The 23,022-nt window shown below is 48.0% G+C and overlaps 1 long non-coding RNA gene across 1 annotated transcript in view; it reads right to left on the bottom strand.

Annotated features, from left to right (window-relative positions):
- Positions 1 to 350: 350 nt before the first annotated feature.
- Positions 351 to 23,022, bottom strand: part of LOC147107358 (uncharacterized) — a 35,243-nt gene continuing 12,571 nt past the window's right edge. Inside the window, exons 2-3 of the long non-coding RNA XR_015080775.1 lie at positions 20,601 to 20,713; positions 351 to 2,946 (exon numbers count right to left, since the gene is read on the bottom strand). This is a non-coding gene — a long non-coding RNA (uncharacterized LOC147107358). The remainder of the gene's footprint in view (positions 2,947 to 20,600; positions 20,714 to 23,022) is intronic.

Below are 23,022 nucleotides of genomic sequence, written 5' to 3'. Positions count from 1 at the left end.
CCTGGTCGCTCCCTCCTGGGAACGTACTCCTGCTCCTCCTCCTCCTCCTCCTGCTCCTCCTGCTCCTCCTCCTGAGGTGCTGGTCCAACGTCAGGTGGCAGTGCCTGAGTCCTGCGGATAGCCAGGTTGTGTAGCATGCAGCAAACTACCACAAATTGGGAGACCCGGTCCGGCGAATACTGCAGAGCTCCTCCGGAGCGATCAAGGCAGCGGAACCGCTGCTTGAGGACCCCAATACTTTGCTCGATGATGTTGCGGGTGGTTTGATGGCTCTCATTGTATGCCTCTTCAGCAGCAGTCCTGGGCGCGCGGAGCGGGGTCATGAGCCAGGTACACAAAGGATAGCCTTTGTCCCCGAGTAGCCATCCTCTTGGGGGAGGCTATGCCTCGAACATGTCATGCACAGTACTCTGCCGCAGGATAAACGCATCGTGGCTGCTGCCTGGAAAGCTGGCATTGACAGCCATGATGCGCTGCTTGTGGTCACACACCAGCTGCACATTCAGGGAATGGTAGCCCTTCCTGTTGCGAAACTGCTCGCCATGCTCCAGAGGGGCCCGCAAAGCCACATGCGTACAGTCAATGGCGCCCTGCACCAAGGGGAAGTCCCCGAGTCTGGCAAATCCCAATGCGCGCTGATGCTGGCTCTCCAGGGCCATGGGGAAGGAGATGAATTGTCTTCTCCTTCTGAACAGTGCTTCGGTCACCTGGCGGATGCAGCGATGCGCGCTGTACTGGGAGATGTTCGCTATGTCCCAGCAGCGGATTGGAAGGAGCCGGTGGCATAGAAGTTCAATGCCACCGTCACCTTCACTTCCACCGACAGAGACGTCCTGCACCTGAGCTTTGGTCGCAGATCTCTGCGAAGCAGGTGGCAGATCTCTGCAACCACCTCCTTTCGGAATCGGAGCCTTCTAACACATCGCACGTCAGTCATGTTCAGGTAGGAGCGCTGCTGGCGGTATAGCCTGACTGGGTAAGGCCTACGTGGCCGACGCCTGTAGCCCCCTCTGCCTCTAGCCAGGGCTGCCCCTCTCACAATGCGTCTGCGAGCCCTACGGACATGGCGCTGCAGCTCCACGTTGGCACCCCATGCAACCCCCATCAAATCCTGGCAAACAGTCAAATTTCCAAAAGGCCACTTGCAGCGCTCTGGCCTGAGTCCAAAAATACCTGAGCTGTTGCTGCTTGAAACCAGTTAGCTATCCTCCTTGTTGTGTGTCCACAAATGCGTTGCACAAGAGTGTTTGCTGAAAAATGGTTGGGCTTTATACTGGAGGGTACGTCCCCTTTAATTTGCGCCCCCCGGGGCCCGCGCTGGTTGTGTTGCGTTCCTTTTTACAAACGCTCCGGCCACCAGCCGCACAATGGGGCGGTCCGACTGAAGTTTGGAATCGGGGCGGCCAAAGGGCGTTGCACGAGGATGTGACGTCATTTTCTGCGCGCGCATCCGGGCGGGCGCTAAACTTTGCGCCGGCGCTAAGGGTCAACTTAATTTGGGGCGAGGCGCAAACTGCACTGCGCCCGGGCGCTACACGCATAGCGCCCGAAATTCACTTCTCTTAAGGCGCTAACTGCTGGCGCAAGCAACTGAAATTCTAGGCCTACGCCTTTTAGAGTGATTGATTTTTTATTATCTTTTATTCATATCATATGGATTCTATTTTTGTCTTGCTGATATCTACGTCCCTTTTTTCTACTGACATTATGTTATCCCTAATAAGTACAGCTACTCCACCTCCCCCTTTTCCCTCTCTATCTTTTCTAAATATGTTATATCCTGCAATGTTTAATTCCCAGTCCTGAATTTTCTGTAGTCATGTCTCAGTAATCCCTACTATGTCTGGTTCCTCCCAATGCATGATTGCCTCCCACTCCCCTGTTTTATTACGGACACTGTGTGCATTGCTGTACAGACAGTTTAATTCATTTTTAATAGGATTTCCTCTCAATTTACGTTTAACCATCTATTTAGACTCCCGTTCTGTAACTGTTTTGTGCAATATGATTGATAGAAATTAGCCAATATAACAAATTAGAAAGGAGAAAATATCCTACATTTAACAAATGAGGAAGAAGAAAATTGGCAACTAGACTTTATAGTCAATACTTAGGCAATGGCACAAGAAATGTTATAATAGAGATTATGTAACTCTTTTTTCCAAGGAAATAGAATGAAACTACTTTGTCGCATAATGTTATCACTGTAATGTTGTGGCTGTGGAAATACACACCTTCTTCCATTCAGCCTGGTGATGAGATCATACCTTAAACAACTTATTTAATGAATGCAGTGGTACTTACAGCAAGGCAGCGAGTCGTCATTTTCCAAGATTAATCCCCTGAAGTCCCATTGTTGGCTGTCCCAGGTGATGACATTCCCATCTTCGCAGTTCAACCTAGAAATTGGCTGCTGTCTTTCTACATGATCCCACAACCTGAACAAGTATAAGTCTCCAACAAATGCCCTCTCAAGGTCCACCTCCAACCGGTCTGCCCTTCGCCTGTGCGTTCGACCAAGCACCAAGCTCCCATTTTGACCAAGTCTGTGATTTTTTTTCAGTGGTTCTGTAAACACCATTGTTTCATTCACATAGACATGTGCTTTATTAGTTTGCCCATTCCACGTTAAACACAAAAAGTGCCAGCTATCTACGGAAAGACTTTTCTTTACTTCAATCTTCTTATGAAACAACCAGATTATCAGTTTATTGTTTTGCACCATGATGCCAAGTTCATGGTGGGATCTGGAATGGGTATGCTCGGCGTCTGTGTTGTAGGTAAATGCTACCATTCCCTTTTTATTATTCTGTCTTAGCCTGATGTCAATGCAGAGAGTAAAATTGGCAAGTGAAGGAATGTTTGCTCGTGGCGACAGCGTCCCGTATTCATTGCGTGCACCAGGCTGGAAAACTGCTTTTTGACCTTTGAGGGAAGTGCCCGTTGCTAAAGGAATTGAAAAATAAAGTTAGTATATGCTCATTGCCATTTGAGTTCGAGATCAAAGAAGAAACAAGTCTGAATGTTCAACTGTCAAAGCCTACTAACAAAATGTTCTATTTCATATGAATCAACTGTTTGAAATATAAATGCTGTTTCTGGATATAGTTCTCATCTCTTATAAAAGAGGCATTGTCTGAGTTGGTAATGGCTACACCAATCAGTAGATAACAGCATTGTCCAGTGTGAAACTGAGCCATACAGGCCAGGGCAGTCCCAGGTAGGAATCCCAGTCGTATTGGTGGTAGAGCAGCTACATTTGATCCCAGTGAATAGTCAAGATTCCCATTCTTGATTTATTTCCAGGGTGGGGGGTGGGGGTAAAATTTCCATGGAAGTTCTTCCAATCTCCTGCTGTAACTTCAGTGGAAACCCCAGAGAAACACCACTTCTCTGTGACTGCCTCCAAAGTAACAGCAGAAGGTTGGGAGAACTCCAGCGGCCAATTTATCCCCCAATGGCCTCTGCTGGAAAGTGCGTTTGTGCACATCAGGTGAAGTCAGGATTCAGCTTAGTTATGCTAACCCTTCAGTTGAAAGGGGTAGAGGCCTGGTAGGATCAGTTCAGGCAGGATGTAGAGTTGGGGTTGAGCCAGCGTGGAGTTAAGCAGAGCAGAAAGGCCAGATCAGACATAAAGATAATAATTTTAAAGATATTTATTTATATAAATATAGGATTGACTAAGTCTGGGATTGAACCTGAGGATAATCTACAAATCTTTTACTCCAATGTGTTTAGCAACAATATACACTTCTTGAAAAATGAAAAAAGCAACATCCACAAATCAATGATTACTGAATAAATACACAGTGGAAAAGAAGCAGTACTGGGACTGAGTGTTATAAACCAAATGATCCATTAGCTCTGCAAGTATTTCCAGTGAGTCAGGAAGCACTATAGGTGAGTTTGAGGCTTAGGACCACTTAACAATAATTTGCATTTGTAGAGCATCTTTAACATAGAAGCTGTCCCAAGGTGCTTTGAGAGGAGGGAAAAAATAGGTAAAAGGAATATCGGAATGGAAACTGTGCCATAGTAGGAATGTTAAGAGAGGTGACTGAAAACTTAGTCGCGAAGGTTGTTTTTAAAAGCGGAATGGTGAAGAAGCGGAGGCCTTTAGGCAGGGAGTTCAAGACGGTGGGGCCGAGGCAGCTGAAGGTTCCGCCATCAATGGTGAGGCGAAGGGAGGGGAGATGCACATGGTGCCAGAGATGCAGGACCAAAGGGTGTGGGAGAGGGCATAAAACTGGAAGAGGTTTCAGAGATGGGGTGGGACGAGGCCATGGAGCGATTAAAAATGAAGATAAGAGTTTTGAATTCAATGCATTGGAGAACAGAGTCAATGAAGGTGGCGATGGGTGAGATAGACGTACATAGTGTGCAACTGAATGCAGTGGCTGTATTTTTAATGAATTAAATTTTATGGAAATGTGGAGGATGGGTGGCCAGCAAGGAGAAGATTGGAGAAATTAAGTCTAGAAGTGACAGAAACATGGATAAGTGTTTTAGCAGCAGTGGGGAGGAGGTAGGGACAGAGACCATAGTGTGGTGGAGATGGAATGATGTATTATGTGGTCATGGAGAGGGTGTGTGAAGCTCAACTCGATGTCGAACAAGTAACCAAGGTTTCAGACGGTCTGGTTCAGCCTAAGCAAGTAAGGAGGCTCATATCAGTGGAACGTGAGTGTAGCTTATAGCAGTTTAAAAACAACAACTGGTTTTCCCACTGTTCAGTTGGAGGAAATTTTGATTTATCTGCAAGTTGATGTCAGACAGACAATCTGATCGCACAGGGGTGGTCGAGTGACTTCTGCCCATAAGTATCATTACCATTTGCAGGAATGCAGCGTTTGTGTTGGCCTCTCCTGTGATATAAGCCTGGAAATGACTGTATTTAGGATCAGCTAAAAAATGCTTAACCCTGTTTAAACAAAGTGGGTTAATACCTTCATTAAAATAGCAGAGAGAGGACTTCCATATGAATACTTTGAGCATTGGTCTGCTAATATTACTCTGTCTTTCACTCATTTTTATGTTACATCAGCTTACATACAATTCTAAAGTTACAATTTTAATTTTTGTTTTCACTGATTTTCTCCCCCATCCCAATAGCAGAGACTCACTGTGATGTGGTACTTTGCTCGAGAGGCCAAGTATTTTCCAATCGGGGGTGTTCACATCCAAACTCTTAACGCACTGTAATACGTTCTGTGTGCGCTAGTTTTAGGCAGGCATTAACCCATTTATAACAGGTTATTAATGGCACAAAGAGAAATGTAGTACGAGTGAGCTAAGCAAACCTCCAATTGAAAAATGCGTCAGCAGGCTGTTCAGCCAGGGGTTCACACTAACCCAGCCTGATCTTGTTGACACGACCATGTTTACACACGTGCACTTTCCAGGAGGGCTTAATTGGATGACAGGGGCCCTCATTGAAAAACATATACACCAAACAAAAAATGGGAAAATATTCGCCTGTTTCATCGACTTCAAGAAAGCCTTTGACTCTATATGGCACGAAGGGCTCTATTATAAACTTCTTCAGTGTGGAATAGGGGGCAAAGTCTATGACCTTATTAAATCAATGTATCTGAAAAACAAATGCGGGGTCAAAATTGGAGACAAACGCACCGATTTCTTCACCCAGAGAAGAGGCGTCCGGCAGGGCTGCAATTTGAGCCCAACCCTGTTCAACATATACATAAATGAATTAGCAGACATGCTGGAGCAAAGCAAGTCACCAGGTCTCCGTCTCCTGGATGGAGAAGTGAAATCCCTGTTCTATGCGGACGACCTGGTTCTGCTGTCTCCCACAGAACAGGGATTACAGCAACAACTAGACCTACTCGACAAATACTGCCAAAATTGGGCTCTAACAGTAAATCTAAAGAAAACCAACATCATGATTTTTCAAAGAAGGCCCAGATGTCAGGAAAACAAATACCAGTTTACCCTCAGTGATACCACTATAGGACACACTATGAGCTACACCTACCTTGGTCTAACTATTACAGCATCAGGGAGCTTCAGCATAGCAGTGAATGCACTAAAAGAAAAAGCCCGAAGAGCCCTATATGCAATAAAAAGAAAATTCTACAACATCCAAATCCCAATCAAAATCTGGCTCAAAATATTTGACAGCATAATCCTGCCCATTGCACTGTACGGTAGTGAAGTATGGGGCCCGCTAAATCACCAAAGCTACACTAAATGGGAAAAACACACAATAGAAGTCCTACATGCAGAATTCTGCCGAAGCATCCTTCGCACCCAAAGAAAAACGCCAACAAATGCATGCAGAGCCGAACTAGGCAGATACCCACTGATAATAAACATCCAAAAACGAGCACTAAACTTCCTAAATCACCTCAAATCTAGCTCCCCAGACACCCTTCATTTCAAAGCCTTTCAGACCCAAGAGCTAAACCCAGAAAAGAGTCCCCTGAGTCAGCTGCTACTGAAACTAAGTACTCAGCCGGACCCTGACCAGCCCCAGACCAACACAGCCGTCCAAACACCAATCCGAGTGAACCAAATCATTAAACAATGCAAAGAAACCTACCTGGAACATTGGAACAAAATAACCGAAAGCCAAAGCAGATTAGAATGTTACCGGGCCCTAAAAAGAGAATATAAACTGGCAGACTACCTCACGACCATCAGAGACACAAAACAGAGACAGACCCTCACCAGGTACAGACTAAGCGACCACCAACTGGAAATTGAAAAAGGCAAATACAAGAAATCCTGGCAGCCTAGAGAGAATAGAATATGCGATCAATGTCTGGCCGGCGAGGTTGAAACAGAAATGCATTTCCTCCTAAAATGCGAAAAATTCAACACATCAAGAAACATATTATTCAACAAGCTAAGCCAAACAACCCCAGATTTCAAGGAATTGGATGACCTGTCAAAATTGAGATTAGTCCTAGGAGAAGGAGACAGACCATACCTTGGGGCCAAATATGTAACAACATGTCACAACCTGAGGACTGTTTAAAATTAAGACTGTTTAAAATTAATATTGAACGTACCAAATGAAGTACAAAGACTGTTTAAAATTAATATTGTTTAAAAGTAATATTGTATGTACCCAACAAATGTCAAATCGATTGACACCTACAGAATGTTGGAAAACTGTACCTTTTTGCTATGTAAGCTTTGGCAATATGGTTCTCTGTAAACTTTCATGCCAATAAAGCATTTGAATTGAAAAATTGAATTGAAATTGAATTGAATTGGATCCTGACTGATTTTTTTTTCCCATTCTTAGCCCAGGAATGCTGAAAGCGTACATGGCACCCTGACGGAGGTCATCAACCTCAGTACAGACCATAGAATGAACTTGTGAATTCTCTGGGTGGCATGTTTCAGTAGCACCCCAGACAGTGCAATTAAACAGCATGAAGAGCTAACACCAACACAATGAGCCAGACGGGAAGGCGCCGAACACCTCGAGTCTCTTCGCCGGGAGCAAGCGGAACCCAAGCGCAGGCAGCGCAAGGAGCGCACGTCAACCCAAGCACCCCGCCCACCCGCCCCTTCAACCACCGTCTGCCCCACCTGTGACAGAGACTGTAGGTCCCGCATTGGACTCATCAGTCACCTGCAAACTCATTTTTAATGTGGAAGCAAATCATCCTCGGTTCCGAGGGACAGCCTAAGAAGAACAACAACAACTTGCATTTATATAGCAGCCTCTTTCTGTGCTGGAGTTACTACGATTCTATGAAGGAAACAAAAGAACTTGTATTATATCGCACTTTCCATGATCTGAAGACACCCCAAAGAGCTTCTCAAACTTTTAATTAGTTTTTGAAGTGCTGTCACTGGTTTTTTTGTAGGCTTTATGTGTGTGGAGTTTGAACTCATAGCCTTCTGAAGCAGATGTAAGAGTGCGACCAACTGAGTCAAGCTGATAATTGAATTGCCCATTAAGCCATCAGAAGAGGAAAAAGTAACAATTTTAGCCATTTGCCCACACCACTTCATTGCAAAATTTGAGGGTTCAGGTATCAAAGTACAAAAGGTAGCTGGCAAACCAAATGCGAGTGGATCAGTTGTAAGATACATTTGTGCCAGCTGATCGCTTGCGCCCTGGTGATCTCTGAAAATTTGCTCCTTTGTGAAAGCTGTGGTCCTTCTATTCTACTTTGTTTATTATTGTTGCCGTGTGACTATGACAACTTGCTTCAGGCCATTTGACTCAAGAGCTGGCGGATAAGGTGGAGCGTGAATCAATTGTAGACTACGTAAAGGGTGGGGTGGAAACACTCCTTAATTTTACCAGGCAATCCCTCAGCATTACGTTAGGCATAACACATCAAGTCAAAACCATTAATAACCTCAGGTCAAAATGGGCGTATATTGCTTGAGAGAGAGAGAGGAATGTGATCCCTATAAATTAACATTTGTGTTAAACTGCCTTGTTAACATTAAGGTAAGATCTAATTGAAACATCATTCACACTGTGATAATGCTACACAATGTTCTATAAGTTGAATAAGTCTTTTAAAGAGACACGGCTCACCTTAAAAGGTGACTTGTTAGATCTTAATTCCTTCGTTTATGAACATGATGAAACTTGGCTGTCATAAACATTGATAATGCAATGTGACTCCCCAATGGCTCAGTGAGTCTATCCAGTGGGCATCTGAGCCACACAGAGCAGGGATACCCAGGTTTGATCCCCGGTTAGTTGATTTTAGCTGGGGTGGCAGCAGTGGCACAATATTTGACCTCAGTATCTCTATTTCAAGGACTAGGAGGAGACATTCATGCCAGGGTTCCCCTTCCCGATTTGTATCCAGTGACCTTTACTAGAGGTATACGTGAGTGAGGACAGAATCAAGCTTGGCCATGATGTCAACCTGCTGTTGAATTACCTGCTATCACTTACAGTCAAGGCTTATGTATGAACGAAGGTCACCTGTCCAAGGTGCTGGAGGGCAGCCAGTGGCTGAGAATCAATACTTTCAGAATAGTGTTGAAAATTGACAGGGCAAAAGATTTAAAGGGTACTTACAGGGATAATTCCACTGTTGCAGGAAATCCTTGCTCCAATCCCCACGAAGAGACAGTAAGATCCCGACTCCACTCCCCATTAGGAGGCATTGAGATCCCTACTTCACTCCCCCACTAGGAGACACTGGGATCCCTGCTCCTCTCCCCACTAGGGGACACTGAGATCCCTACTCAACTCCCTACTAGGAGACACTGGGATCCCTGCTCCACTCCTCATTAGGAGAAACTGAGATCCCTGCTCCACTCCCCACTAGGAGACACTGAGATCCCTGCTCCACTCCCCACTAGGAGACACTGAGATCCCTGCTCCACTCCCCACTACGAGACACTGAGATCCCTGCTCCACTCCCCACTAGGAGACACTGAGATCCCTGCTCCACTCTCCCACTAGGAGACACTGTGATCCCTGCTCCACTACCCACTAGGAGACACTGAGATCCCTGCTCCACTCCCCACTAGGAGTCACTGAGATCCCTGCTCCACTTCCCACTAGGAGACACTGAGATCCCTGCTCCACTCCTCACTAGGAGACAGTGAGATCCCTGCTCCACTCCCCACTAGGAGACACTGGGATCCCTGCTCCACTCCCCACTAGGAGACACTGAGATCCCTGCTCCACTCCCCACTAGGAGACACTGAGATCCCTGCTCCACTCCCCACTAGGAGACACTGAGATCCCTGCTCCACTCTCCACTAGGAGACACTGAGATCCCTGCTCCACTCCCCACTAGCAGACACTGAGATCCCTGCTCCACTCCCCACTAGGAGACACTGAGATCCCTTCTCCACTCCCCACTAGGATAGACTGAGATCCCTGCTCCACTCCCCACTAGCAGACACTGAGATCCCTGCTCCACTCCCCACTAGGAGACACTGAGATCCCTGCTCCACTCCCCACCAGCAGACACTGAGATCCCTGCTCCACTCCCCATTAGGAGACACTGAGATCCCTGCTCCACTCCCCACTAGGAGACACTGAGATCCCTGCTCCACTCTCCACTAGGAGACACTGAGATCCCTGCTCCACTCCCCACTTGCAGACACTGAGATCCCTGCTCCACTCCCCACTAGGAGACAGTGAGATCCCTGCTCCACTCCCCACTAGGAGACAGTGAGATCCCTGCTCCACTCCCCACTAGGAGACACTGAGATCCCTGCTCCACTCCCCACTAGGAGACAGTGAGATCCCTGCTCCACTCCCCACTAGGAGACACTGGGATCCCTGCTCCACTCCCCACTAGGAGACACTGTGATCCCTGCTCCCCTCCTCACTAGGAGACACTGAGATCCCTGCTCCAATCTCCACTAGGAGACACTGAGATCCCTCCTCCACTCTCCACTAGGAGACACTGAGATCCCTGCTCCACTCCCCACTAGGAGACACTGAGATCCCTGCTCCACTCCCCACTAGGAGACACTGAGATCCCTGCTCCACTCCCCAGTCGGAGACACTGAAATCACTGCTCCACTCTCCACTAGGAGACAGTGAGATTCCTGCTCCACTCCCCACTAGGAGACACTGAGATCCCTGCTCCACTCCCCACTAGGAGACACTGAGATCCCTGCTCCACTCCTCACTAGGAGACACTGAGATCCCTGCTCCACTCCCCACTAGGAGACACTGAGATCCCTGCTCCACTCCCCAATAGGAGACACTGATTTCCCTGCTCCACTCCCCACTAGGAGACACTGAGATCCCTGCTCCACTCCTCACTAGGAGACACTGAGATCCCCGCTCCACTCCCCACTAGGGGACACTGCGATCCCTGCTCCACTCCCCACTAGGAGACACTGAGATCCCCGCTCCACTCCCCACTAGGGGACACTGCGATCCCTGCTCCACTCCTCACTAGGAGACACTGAGATCCCTGCTCCACTCCCCACTAGGAGACACTGAGATCCCTGCTCCACTCCCCACTAGGAGACAGTGAGATCCCTGCTCCACTCTCCACTAGGAGACACTGAGATCCCTGCTCCACTCCTCACTAGGAGACACTGAGATCCCTGCTCCACTCCCCACTAGGAGACACTGAGATCCTTGCTCCACTCCCCACGAGGGGACACTGCGATCCCTGCTCCACTCCCCACTAGGAGACACTGAGATCCCTGCTCCACTCTCCCACCAGGAGACACTGAGATCCCTGCTCCACTCTCCACTAGGACACACTGAAATCCCTGCTCCACTCCCCACTAGGAGACACTGAGATCCCTGCTCCACTCCCCACTAGGAGACACTGAGATCCCTGCTCCACTCCCCACTAGGAGACACTGAGATTCCTGCTCCATTCCCCACTAGGAGACACTGAGATCCCTGCTCCACTCCCCACTAGGAGACACTGAGATCCCTGCTCCACTCCCCACTAGGAGACACTGAGATCCCTGCTCCACTCCCCACTAGGAGACACTGAGATCCCTGCTCCACTCTCCACTAGGATACACTGAAATCCCTGCTCCACTCCCCACTAGGAGACACTGAGATCCCTGCTCCACTCTCCACTAGGAGACACTGAGATCCCTGCTCCACTCTCCACTAGTAGACACTGAGATCCCTGCTCCACTCCCCACTAGGACACACTGAGATCCCTGCTCCACTCCTCACTAGGAGACACTGGGATCCCTGCTCCACTCCCCACTACGAGACACTGAGATCCCTGCTCCACTCCCCACTAGGAGACACTGAGATCCCTGCTCCACTCCCCACTAGGAGACACTGAGATCCCTGCTCCACTCCCCACTAGGAGACACTGAGATCCTTGCTCCACTCCTCACTAGGAGACACTGAGATCCCTGCTCGACTCCCCACTAGGAGACACTGAGATCCCTGCTCCACTCCTCACCAAGAGACAGTGAGATCCCTGCTCCACTCCCCACTAGGAGACACTGCTTTCCCTGCTCCACTCCCCACTAGGAGACACTGAGATCTCTGCTCCACTCCCCACTAGGAGACACTGAGATCTCTGCTCCACTCCCCACTAGGAGACACTGAGATCCCTGCTCCACTCCTCACTAGGAGACACTGAGATCCCTGCTCCACTCCCCACTCGGAGACACTGAGATCCCTGCTCCACTCCTCACTAGGAGACACTGAGATCCCTGCTCCACTCCCCACTCGGAGACACTGTGATCCCTGCTCCACTACCCACTAGGAGACACTGAGATCCCTGCTCCACTCCCCACTCGGAGACACTGAGATCCCTGCTCCACTCCCCACGAGGAGACAATGAGATCCCTGCTCCACTCCCCACTAGGGGACACTGCGATCCCTGCTCCACTCCCTACTAGGAGACACTGAGATCCCTGCTCCACTCCCCATTAGGAGACACTGAGATCCCTGCTCCACTCTCCCACTAGGAGACACTGAGATCCCTGCTCCACTCTCCCACTAGGAGACACTGAGTTCCCTGCTCCACTCCCCACTAGGAGACACTGAGATCCCTGCTCCACTCCCCACTAGGAGACACTGAGATCCCTGCTCCACTCCCCACTACGAGACACTGAGATCCCTGCTCCACTCCCCACTAGGAGACACTGAGATCCCTGCTCCACTCCCCACTAGGAGACACTGAGATCCCTGCTCCACTCCCCACTAGGAGACACTGAGATCCCTGCTCCACTCCTCACTAGGAGACACAGAGATCCCTGCTCCACTCTCCCACTAGGAGACACTGAGATCCCTGCTCCACTCCCCACTAGGAGACACTGAGATCCCTGCTCCACTCTCCACTAGGAGACAGTGAGATCCCTGCTCCACTCCCCACTAGGAGACAGTGAGATCCCTGCTCCACTCCCCACTAGGAGACACTGAGATCCCTGCTCCACTCCCCACTAGGAGACACTGAGATCCCTGCTCCACTCCCCACTAGGAGACACTGAGATCCCTGCTCCACTCCCCACTAGGAGACACTGAGATCCCTGCTCCACTCCTCACCAGGAGACACTGAGATCCCTGCTCCACTCCCCACTAGGAGACACTGAGATCCCTTCTCCACTCCCCACTAGGAGACACTGAGATCCCTGCTCCACTCCTCACTAGGAGACACTGAGATCCCTGCTCCACTCCCCACTAGGAGACACTGAGATCCCTGCTCCACTCCTCACTAGGAGACACTGAGATCCCTGCTCCACTCCTCACTAGGAGACACTGAGATCCCTGCTCCACTCCACACTAGGGGACACTGCGATCCCTGCTCCACTCCCCACTAGGAGACACTGAGATCCCTGCTCCACTCTCCACTAGGAGACACTGAGATCCCTGCTCCACTCTCCACTAGGGGACACTGCGATCCCTGCTCCACTCCCCACTAGGAGACACTGAGATCCCTGGTCCACTCCCCACTAGGAGACACTGAGATCCCTGCTCCACTCCCCACTAGGAGACAGTGACATCCCTGCTCCATGCCCCACTAGGGGACACTGCGATCCCTGCTCCACTCCCCACTAGGAGACACTGAGATCCCTGCTCCACTCCCCACTAGGAGACACTGAGATCCCTGCTCCACTCCCCACTAGGAGACACTGAGATCCCTGCTCCACTCCCCACTAGGAGACACTGAGATCCCTGCTCCACTCCCCACTAGGAGACAGTGAGATCCCTGCTCCGCTCCCCACTAGGAGACACTGAGATCCCTGCTCCTCTCCCCACTAGGAGACACTGAGATCCCTGCTCCACTCTCCACTAGGAGACACTGAGATCCCTGCTCCACTCTCCCACTAGGAGACACTGAGATCCCTGCTCCACTCCTCACTAGGAGACACTGAGATCCCTGCTCCACTCCCCACTAGGAGACACTGAGATCCCTGCTCCACTCCCCACTAGGAGACAGTGGGATCCCTGCTCCACTCCTCACTAGGAGACACTGAGATCCCTGCTCCACTCCCCACTAGGAGACACTGAGATCCCTACTCCACTCCCCACTAGGGGACACTGAGATCCCTGCTCCACTCCTCACTAGGAGACACTGAGATCCCTGCTCCACTCTCCCACTAGGAGACACTGAGATCCCTGCTCCACTCCCCACTAGGAGACAGTGGGATCCCTGCTCCACTCCTCACTAGGAGGCACTGAGATCCCTGCTCCACTCCCCACTAGGAGACACTGAGATCCCTGCTCCACTCCCCACTAGGAGACACTGAGATCCCTGCTCCACTCCCCACTAGGAGACACTGAGATCCCTGCTCCACTCTCCACTAGGATACACTGAAATCCCTGCTCCACTCGCCACTAGGAGACACTGAGATCCCTGCTCCACTCCGCACTAGGAGACACTGAGATCCCTGCTCCACTCCCCACTAGGAGACACTGAGATCCCTGCTCCACTCCGCACTAGGAGACACTGAGATCCCTGCTCCACTCCCCACTAGGAGACACTGAGATCCCTACTCCACTCCCCACTAGGAGACAGTGAGATCCCTACTCCACTCCTCACTAGGAGACAGTGAGATCCCTGCTCCACTCCCCATGAGGAGACAGTGAGATCCCTGCTCCACTCTCCACTTGGAGACACTGAGATCCCTACTCCACTCCCCACTGGGAGACAGTGAGATCCCTACTCCACTTCCCACTAGGAGACACTGAGATCCCTGCTTCACTCACATGAACTAATACAATTGCTATGAGAGAATAGAAAAACAAACAGGAGAGTACAAAAGAACAAGGAAAGAGGAAAAGGAAAAGTTAAATTCAGTTAAAGGTAAGGGGAAGTGAGCTGCAGCAGAGAGAGGCCTTGAAATCTCCGATCCGCCAATGGTTTCTCCTCTCATGCCCACACCGGCACCAAGCCTTGGTTCGGTCCTTTTCATTATTGACATGTCTCCCCTTGATGGCATCATCCGGAAGCTTGGAATCAGGCTCCATATTTATGCTGATTGTATTGATTTCTTTGTGGGTTCAAGGATGAGACATTTATGAACGAGAATGAGTTTTAATCTAAAGTCTGTTCAACTCTTTATACAGCATTTCCGGAGACACCCTGCTAGTGATGCATCTAGAATGAAACTGAAACTAAACTGAACTGCCTTGCTTGTCTCGGTCACATGACCTCTGCTGGTCAGGCACAAGCAATCAATCAGGCAACTCTGCCGGTAAGACATGATAATCAAACAGGCAAATAACATCACTATTTGCTGATATCATTACATCTCCTTTTCTTAAAACAAAAGTACTTTACTTTTAACTAACAACATGTTTTCTTTGTATTAATCTGCATTTTAACTGTAACACTTAATGAACTTACATTATCATTATCATGATCAAGGTTTTTTAACCTTGCTTTGTGTGTTCACATGAAATATGTCAATACACTAGAACTTGAAGAAAGAATAAGATAACATTACTTCCTTCTATAACAATAGTCCTTAAATTTGCTCATTGAGTCTCTCAGGAGGCTTCACGTGTCTTGAGGAATTTCTGATTGATTGTCCTTGAATCTGAGTTGTTGCCTCAGATGATTGGTTCTCAGCTGTGTGATCAGGTTGTTCAACAGTATCAGTCTCTTGACCTGCTGTGGCTGGTCCCATGAAAAGATCTCGACGATTTCTTCTCAGAACAGCACCCTCATCTGTCTGAATGGTGTATGATCTTGGTTGAACTTCACTCAGGACAGTTCCCTTCTGAGTCCATGTGTTTGTTTTGTCTTTGAACCTTACTTGGTCACCAGTGTGGAGTTCAGGTAGGTTTTGTGTTCCTCTGTCATAGTAGTACTTTTGCTTTTCTTTCTGTTGTTCTTTGAACTTCCTCACTTTCTCCCCCTCTTTTGTTTTCAGGAGGTTCTCCGGGATGGGTAGGTTTGACCTTAGCCGACGTCCCATCAGGAGTTGGGCTGGTGACATACCACACTCGAGCGGCGTTGTGCGGTATACAAGCATGCTCTGGTAGAAGTCAGTTCCACTGTCTTTTGCCTTGTACATCAGTCTTTTCACTGTCTGGACTGATTTTTCCACTAGTCCATTGGACTGTGGAAAGTGAGGACTTGACGTTGTGTGGACAAAGTCCCACTCTTTGGCAAAGTGTCGGAAACTTGCATTGTAAAACTGAGGTCCGTTGTCTGTGAAGACCTCGCTTGCCACGCCATGTCTGGAGAATATGGCTTTCATACATGTTATCACAGCATCTGCAGTGGTGGTGTGCAGTCTACAAACCTCTGGATACAGGGAGTAATAGTCTGTGACTACAAGATAGTCCTTCCCTTGACATACGAATAGGTCAGCACCTACCTTCTGGTAAGGTCTGTCTGGTGTTGGGTGTGGCTTTAGTGGTTCTACCAGATTGCTTGCTCGATATTTCAGGCATATTGTGCAGTTTGACACCTCATTTGTCACATCTTGGTTGATTCGTGGCCAGTACATCACCTCTCGTGCTCTTTTCTTACACTTTTCGATTCCCAGATGTCCTCCATGGATCTTTTTTAGCACCTCTCTTCTCAGACTCTTTGGGATAACTATTTTACTTCCTTTGTAGATGATGTCTTCAACCACTGATAGTTCCGCCCTGCAGTTCCAGTACTCTGCTATATCAGGTGAGCAGTCTTGCTTCATGTTGGGCCATCCATCCAAGATGCCTTTTCTCAGTCGTCTCATTGTTTCATCTTTGTTTGTCTCAGTCTTTATGAGCTCCATTTTTGCATCTGCTATGGGCAGTGCACTTGTGATCATGTCCACGTAGGCGTTCACTTTGTCATCCATTGTGGTGTTTGCAGGCTCACTTGGGTCTACAGCTCTGGACAACGTGTCTGCTGTATACATCAGCTTACCCGGTGTGTACGCAACATTCAGTGTATAGCGTTGCAGCCTGATCATCATTCTTTGTATTCTAAGCAGACAGCTATTTAGAGGCTTTTGGAACCATGCAATCAAGGGTTTATGGTCAGTCTCTACACTGATTGCTTGTCCTGCCACAAACTGGTGAAATCTTTCACAGGCGTATGTGATGCTGAGCAGCTCCTTTTCTATTTGAGCATATCGCGTCTCCGCGTCTGTCATTGAGCGCGATGCATATGCAATAGGTTGCCAGTAGTCATATTGTTGCAGAAGAACGGCACCGAGCCCACTCTGTGATGCATCTGATGATATCTTGATGGGTCTCGCTGGGTCATAAAACCTCAGAACTGGTTCCTCTGTGAGCAGTTTCTTTAGATCGCTCCATGACTTCTCATGCTCATGATTCCATTCCCATTCTATGTTCTTTTCAGTTAGTCTTCTCAGTGGCGCCATCTTTTCTGAGAGGTTGGATATGAATTTCCCCATGTAGTTGATCATTCCATTAAACCTCTGCACGTCCTTTTTGCATTGTGGCTTTGGCATATTCTCAATGGCGGACACCTTTCTGGAATCTGGTCTGATGCCCTCACTGCTAAGGATATCTCCCACGAATGTAAGTTCTGTCACCCTGAGCTGGCATTTCTCTCTATTCAGCTTCAGGTTTGTTTTCCTTGTTGCTTCCAGCACTTTTTTCAGTCTCTCGTCATGCTCAGTTCTCGTGGTTCCCCATACTATGATGTCATCCATTGATGTATCAACTCCCTCCAGGTGCTCATAGATCATATGGATAGTCTTGTGATACACTTCAGGAGCTGAGGCAATGCCAAATGGTAACCTTAGGAATCTGTATCTGCCAAATGGACTGTTGAACGTGCACAGTCTTGAACTTGCTTCATCCAGCTTCATCTGCCAAAATCCTGATGATGCATCTAACTTGCTGAAATATTTTGCTTTTGCAAACTGTGCCATGATTTCCTCACGTGTAGGAAGCTTGAAGTGCTCTCTCTTTATTGCTCTGTTTAGATCTCTTGGATCCAGGCAAATTCTGAGCTTTCCATTCTTTTTGTCCACTACGACGAGGGAACTCACCCACTCAGTTGGCTCATCTATCTTCTGAATCACGTTCAGGCTTTCCATCCTGTCCAACTCTGCCTTCAGTTGCTTTTGAAGAGCAAACAGAACTTTTCTGCATGGATGTATGACCAGTGTCATACTTTTATCTACTCTGATCGTGTGTTCTCCTGGAATGCAGCCTAGACCCTTAAATAGGTCGTTGTACTCTTTCATGAGCTCATCATAGACTGTCTCTCCTTCGCTTTCCACAACGAGGACTCTCTTTACCAGGTTCAGTCTCTCACAGGCTTTTAAACCTAGTATGGCTTGCACATCCTTTGGCACCACGATTAATGCTAGCGTGTGCTCTCTGTCCTTGTGTGTTACTTTGACAATGCATCTTCCTTTCACTGGTATATCAGTACCTGAGTATCCTGTCACTTTCACTTTTATTCCATGTATCTTTGGTCTGGGTCTAATTTTCTTAAAATCAGTCTCTGATATCACATTAACTTGCGCTCCAGTATCCAATTTAAATGGAATGTGTATGTCATTCACTTTTAGTGTCAACATCCAGTCTCTTCTTTTTTGTTTTCAGACACAACATCTACATAGAACTCCTCTACGTCGCTTTCATCTACTGCATGGACCTTGCTTTGTTGCATTTGGTTCTTACAGCAACGGGCATAATGGTTGTTCTTGTTGCAACTATTGCATGTTTTACCATATGCTGGACACTTTCTTGGTGGATGCTGTGTACCGCATCGACTACATGTCTTTCGATTGTCCCTTTCATTTTTGTTCGCTGGCCACGCCTCTTTTTTCACATTGGCGCTCTTTTTGTTAAACGGTTTGTATCCGTTCTTTCTCACTGCATCCACGTTGCAGCTTTTGTCACTGAACAGCTCCTTTGCCTGCAACTTCACAGTCTCTGTAGCCCTACACAGTGCTATGGCTTTTCCCAGGTCTAGATCTTGCTCTCTTAGCAGTCTTTCCCTTAGACCATTATTCGGAATACCACACACCAGTCTGTCTTTTATCAGCGAGTCTGTCAGTCCCCCAAATTCACATGATTTGCTTCTGTTTCTCAGTTCAGTCACATACTGATCAATAGTCTCACCCGTTTTCTGTACACATGTGAAAAATCTGTGCCTCTCAAACGTCACGTTACGTTTAGGTATGCAGTAGGCCTCAAACTGTTCCATTATTTTATCTAGCTTCATTTTGTCTCCATTAGCAACGAATGTGAAGTTATTATACACCTCCAGCGCTTCATCACCCACGACATGTAAGAACAGTGACGATTTCTTATTATCACTTTTCTCGTCAGCTCCGATTGCTGATAAATACAACCCCACACGTTGTTTGAACCTTCTCCAATTTTCAGCCACATTACCTGTCATCTGAAGCATCGCCGGTGGGTGTAAACCTTCCATTTTTTCACTTCGTTAGCTATTCTCCAATGGTAAGCAACGATGTTCACTTTTGGCTTGCTAATCTGTGGAGAGCTGATTTTGCTTATTTGCCACTATCTCGTCGAGTTGCTAACTTCAGATTTTTTCTCTTCATCTCTTTCAGCCACTTCTGACACCATGTATTGATTTCTTTGTGGGTTCAAGGATGAGACATTTATGAAAGAGAATGAGTTTTAATCTAAAGTCTGTTCAACTCTTTATACAGCATTTCAGGAGACACCCTGCTAGTGATGCATCTAGAACGAAACTGAAACTAAACTGAACTGCCTTGCTTGTCTCGGTCACATGACCTTTGCTGGTCAGGCACAAGCAATCAATCAGGCAACTATGCCGGTAAGACATGATAATCAAACAGGCAAATAACATCACTATTTGCTGATATCATTACACTGATGACATCTAGTTTAACCTTTCCTTGCCCAATCTTGATTCTTGGCCAACTGGCTGACATTAAAAGGGGGATTTTAACTCCCTCCAGCTGGTGGAAGCCTTGCCCTTGCTGCTGAAAGCAGTGCATTTACGACTATATTTCCAACTCACATGAGGTAATACAGGAGTCAGATGGTCTCCTCATAAATATATGCAAATCAGGGGCCATTTTAACAGCCTATTAAGTGGAGTGTCTGTCATCGACACTCTGATCAGTAGAAGCAGTCTGAGCTGAAATGGAAGCCCCGAAAAATAGGTACAAATATTTGCACCCCCGACACTGAGGTCTAATTCTTTTCAGTCCATCATTAATGGCCGGTCTTTCAGTTACCATACTCCTGTGCTATAAAAATTCCTCTGAAAAACCCTTCCACACTACCCCCTGCATTCAAAATCCCGCTTAAGACTTTTCTCTTTGTGCACTCTTTAGGCCTTACCCCTAAGCCATTCTTTCCCTCCTACTTGGTGGCCATTTTACCCTCCTCACTGTAAAGTGCTCTGTGATGTTGCAATGTGAGGAGAGCCATACTATGTAAGTTGTTGTCGCTCTTGAGTCAACTTTCTGAGCCAGCTCTTGTCATATGGGCACGGTTTCAACTTTTAAACGTCTTAACGTTTGCACTCAACTAGAGAGAAAATGAAAGCAATTGTGTCTGAGTCAGCTAACAGAAAGGATTCTCTTGGAGCCACTGCAGTATCTACGTCTGGGGGTGGGTCCAGCACACTGCCAGGTGGAACACTATTTGAACACAGATTTGAAGTTGGCCCCCTAACCTGCTGTGTGTTTGACAGGTTAAGTTCAGTAGAAATGGTATCATTAACTGAAGCAAACACCAGTTCTAATTCACAACCTTTGGTTCTTACCTTGGTCTACAGTGACAAGAATAAAGATAAGAACTGCAGAGAAGAAGGAAATACGAGCTTTCGAAAACATCCAGCCGCTTGAGCTGTAGCGTTGTGTTCCACAGGGAATCATTCTAGAAAGAAAGCAAAATCAATTAGAATAGAAACATACTCAGGGCAATAAATGCATTCTGCTCCATAAAATAAACAACTACAAACAAAACAACAACTTACATTTGTATAGCACCTTTGAGGTAGACAAATGTCCCGAAGCACTTCACAGACGCCTAATCAAAACAATGGACACCGAGCAAAAATTGGTCAAACAGATGGGTTTTTAGGATGGTCTTAAAGGAGGGGAAGGAGGTGGGGTGGCAGACAGATTCGTGGGCAATCCCAGAGCATGGGGCCTAGACAACTGAAGTTAGAGCCACCAACGATGGCCCAAAGGGAGTGGGGGATGCCCAAAGAGATTAGAGGCACAGGGTGGAGAGGAATATGATAGCAAAATTTTCCCAGCCCCTAACTTGCTTCACAATCTATTCCTTTTCCTGCTTTTTTCCAGTTCTGACGAAAGGTCATCAACCTGAAATGTTAACTCTGTTTCTCTCTCCACGGATGCTGCTCTGGCCTGCTGAGTTTTTCCAGTGTTTTCTGTTGTTGATTTGGAGAGGAATATGCTTCATTTCAGGGAGGTGGTGAATATCTGAGAGCGGTACCAGTCTCATCGATCTCCTAAAAGCCAGTAACAGTGTGGAGTTTGTAGAGGCTTGCTTTACTGCTCATAGAGTTGTGTGTGCTGGCAGTAGCAGCTTGTGGGAAACTTATTTTTTTAGTACCTAATTCTACAGTGATTTAAAAGATACACAGTAGAAACAGAGTGTAGACGGCCCTTACTTGGCATTCTTATACTAATAAAGTTACAAACTGGATTGCTGAATATTAAATATTGTGGCAGAGCCACTGAGGGACTCTGAACAACTGTACATAATTCCCTTTAACGATGTGTTAGCTACAGACTAAATCTGTACCATTGTATATACTGTTTGCATGTACAGTGCGCGGTCCCTTTGAGAGCGCGGGCAAACGCGATGACGTCATGCCGCTAATCACGTGATCACCCAAAAGTGGGAAAAACGTGATGACATCATGACGCCATCCACGGGACCGCCCTGGCAGTCCTTGTGGAGCCTCCGACCTGTTAAGACCTGTATTCATAGTTCTCTTGCATCAATCTGTTTAAACTCATTAGTTTGACATTAAAAACCTTTTTGATTGATTGCCTGCATCAAACTCAATCTCTAGATAGGAATTTGACCATTCCTACATTGGTGACCCCGACTTTTGTGAACGGATTTCGCAAAAGAAACACAGCATGGAGGCAAACGCCGTTTCATTGAAGCTGCCATAGTTCTGGGAGCAACAAGCGACCTCGTGGTTCATCCAAGTTGAAGCCCAGTTCACCCTGAGAGGCATCGTTGAGGATCAGACCCGATACTTATACGTGGTCTCCGCACTCGACAGCTCTACCGCCTCGCGGATCGTCAGTCTTCTCGGGAACCCCCCAGCGGACCGCAAGTATGAGACCCTCAAGGCGCGGTTGCTACAGGTTTTCGGGCTCACGAAATCAGAGCGCGCCCGTTGGCTGCTCGCTATGCCCGGGATCGGGGACTCCAAACCTTCCGAGATGATGAGCCAAATGCTCACACTCCTCGGCTCCGAACCGGAATGCTTTCTCTTCAGAGAGTTATTCCTCAGCCAATTGCCGGAGCAAGTGCAAGCGGCCTTGGCGAGATCCGAGGTCGAAGACTGTGCAGTGCTCGCTGCCGAGGCAGACAAAATGTTCGCTGTTACGCAACAGTACTGCGCTGCCATGAGACGCCCATCCCCCACAGACGCCGCCCCAGTTCTTCAGCCCGCGGGGCTGTGCTTCTACCACACGCGGTTTGGCATGAAGGCGAGATGTTGCCGCCCTCCCTGCAGCTTCTCTCAAAAAAAACCAACTCCGTCCAATGAAGAACGGGTCTAACGGGTGCCCCGCGGTCACGATGGCAATCGGCAATGCAGGCAAGCTGCTCTTCATCACAGGTACCCTCTCCGGTCGTCGGTTCCTGTGCAACACCGGAGCGCAGTGCAGCATTCTACCCGCGTCAGCTCTTGATGTACAGGCTGGGAGGCACGGCCTCTCCCTCAAAGCGGCTAATGGCGGAGCTATTCGGACCTTCGGCAGACGGCGGGTCCAGGTGTGCTTCGGCGGCCAGCGGTTTTTCTGGGAATTTGTTACGGCCAAGGTTTTGGTGCAGATTTCCTGTGCGCCAACGGCCTCCTGGTCGATGTAAGGAACCGATGGCTGATCAACGCTGCCACGTTTCACTCTATCCCTTGCCACCGTAGTAACACCATGTCGCGCACCGTCTCCTGTGCTTTCCCGACTCCGAATGAG

This window comes from Somniosus microcephalus, chromosome 14 (assembly GCF_052327205.1).
Source record: "Somniosus microcephalus isolate GS21.2 chromosome 14, FLI_Smic_1.0, whole genome shotgun sequence".
Classification (NCBI taxonomy): domain Eukaryota; kingdom Metazoa; phylum Chordata; class Chondrichthyes; order Squaliformes; family Somniosidae; genus Somniosus; species Somniosus microcephalus.
This window is presented reverse-complemented; position numbering and strand designations above follow the sequence as displayed.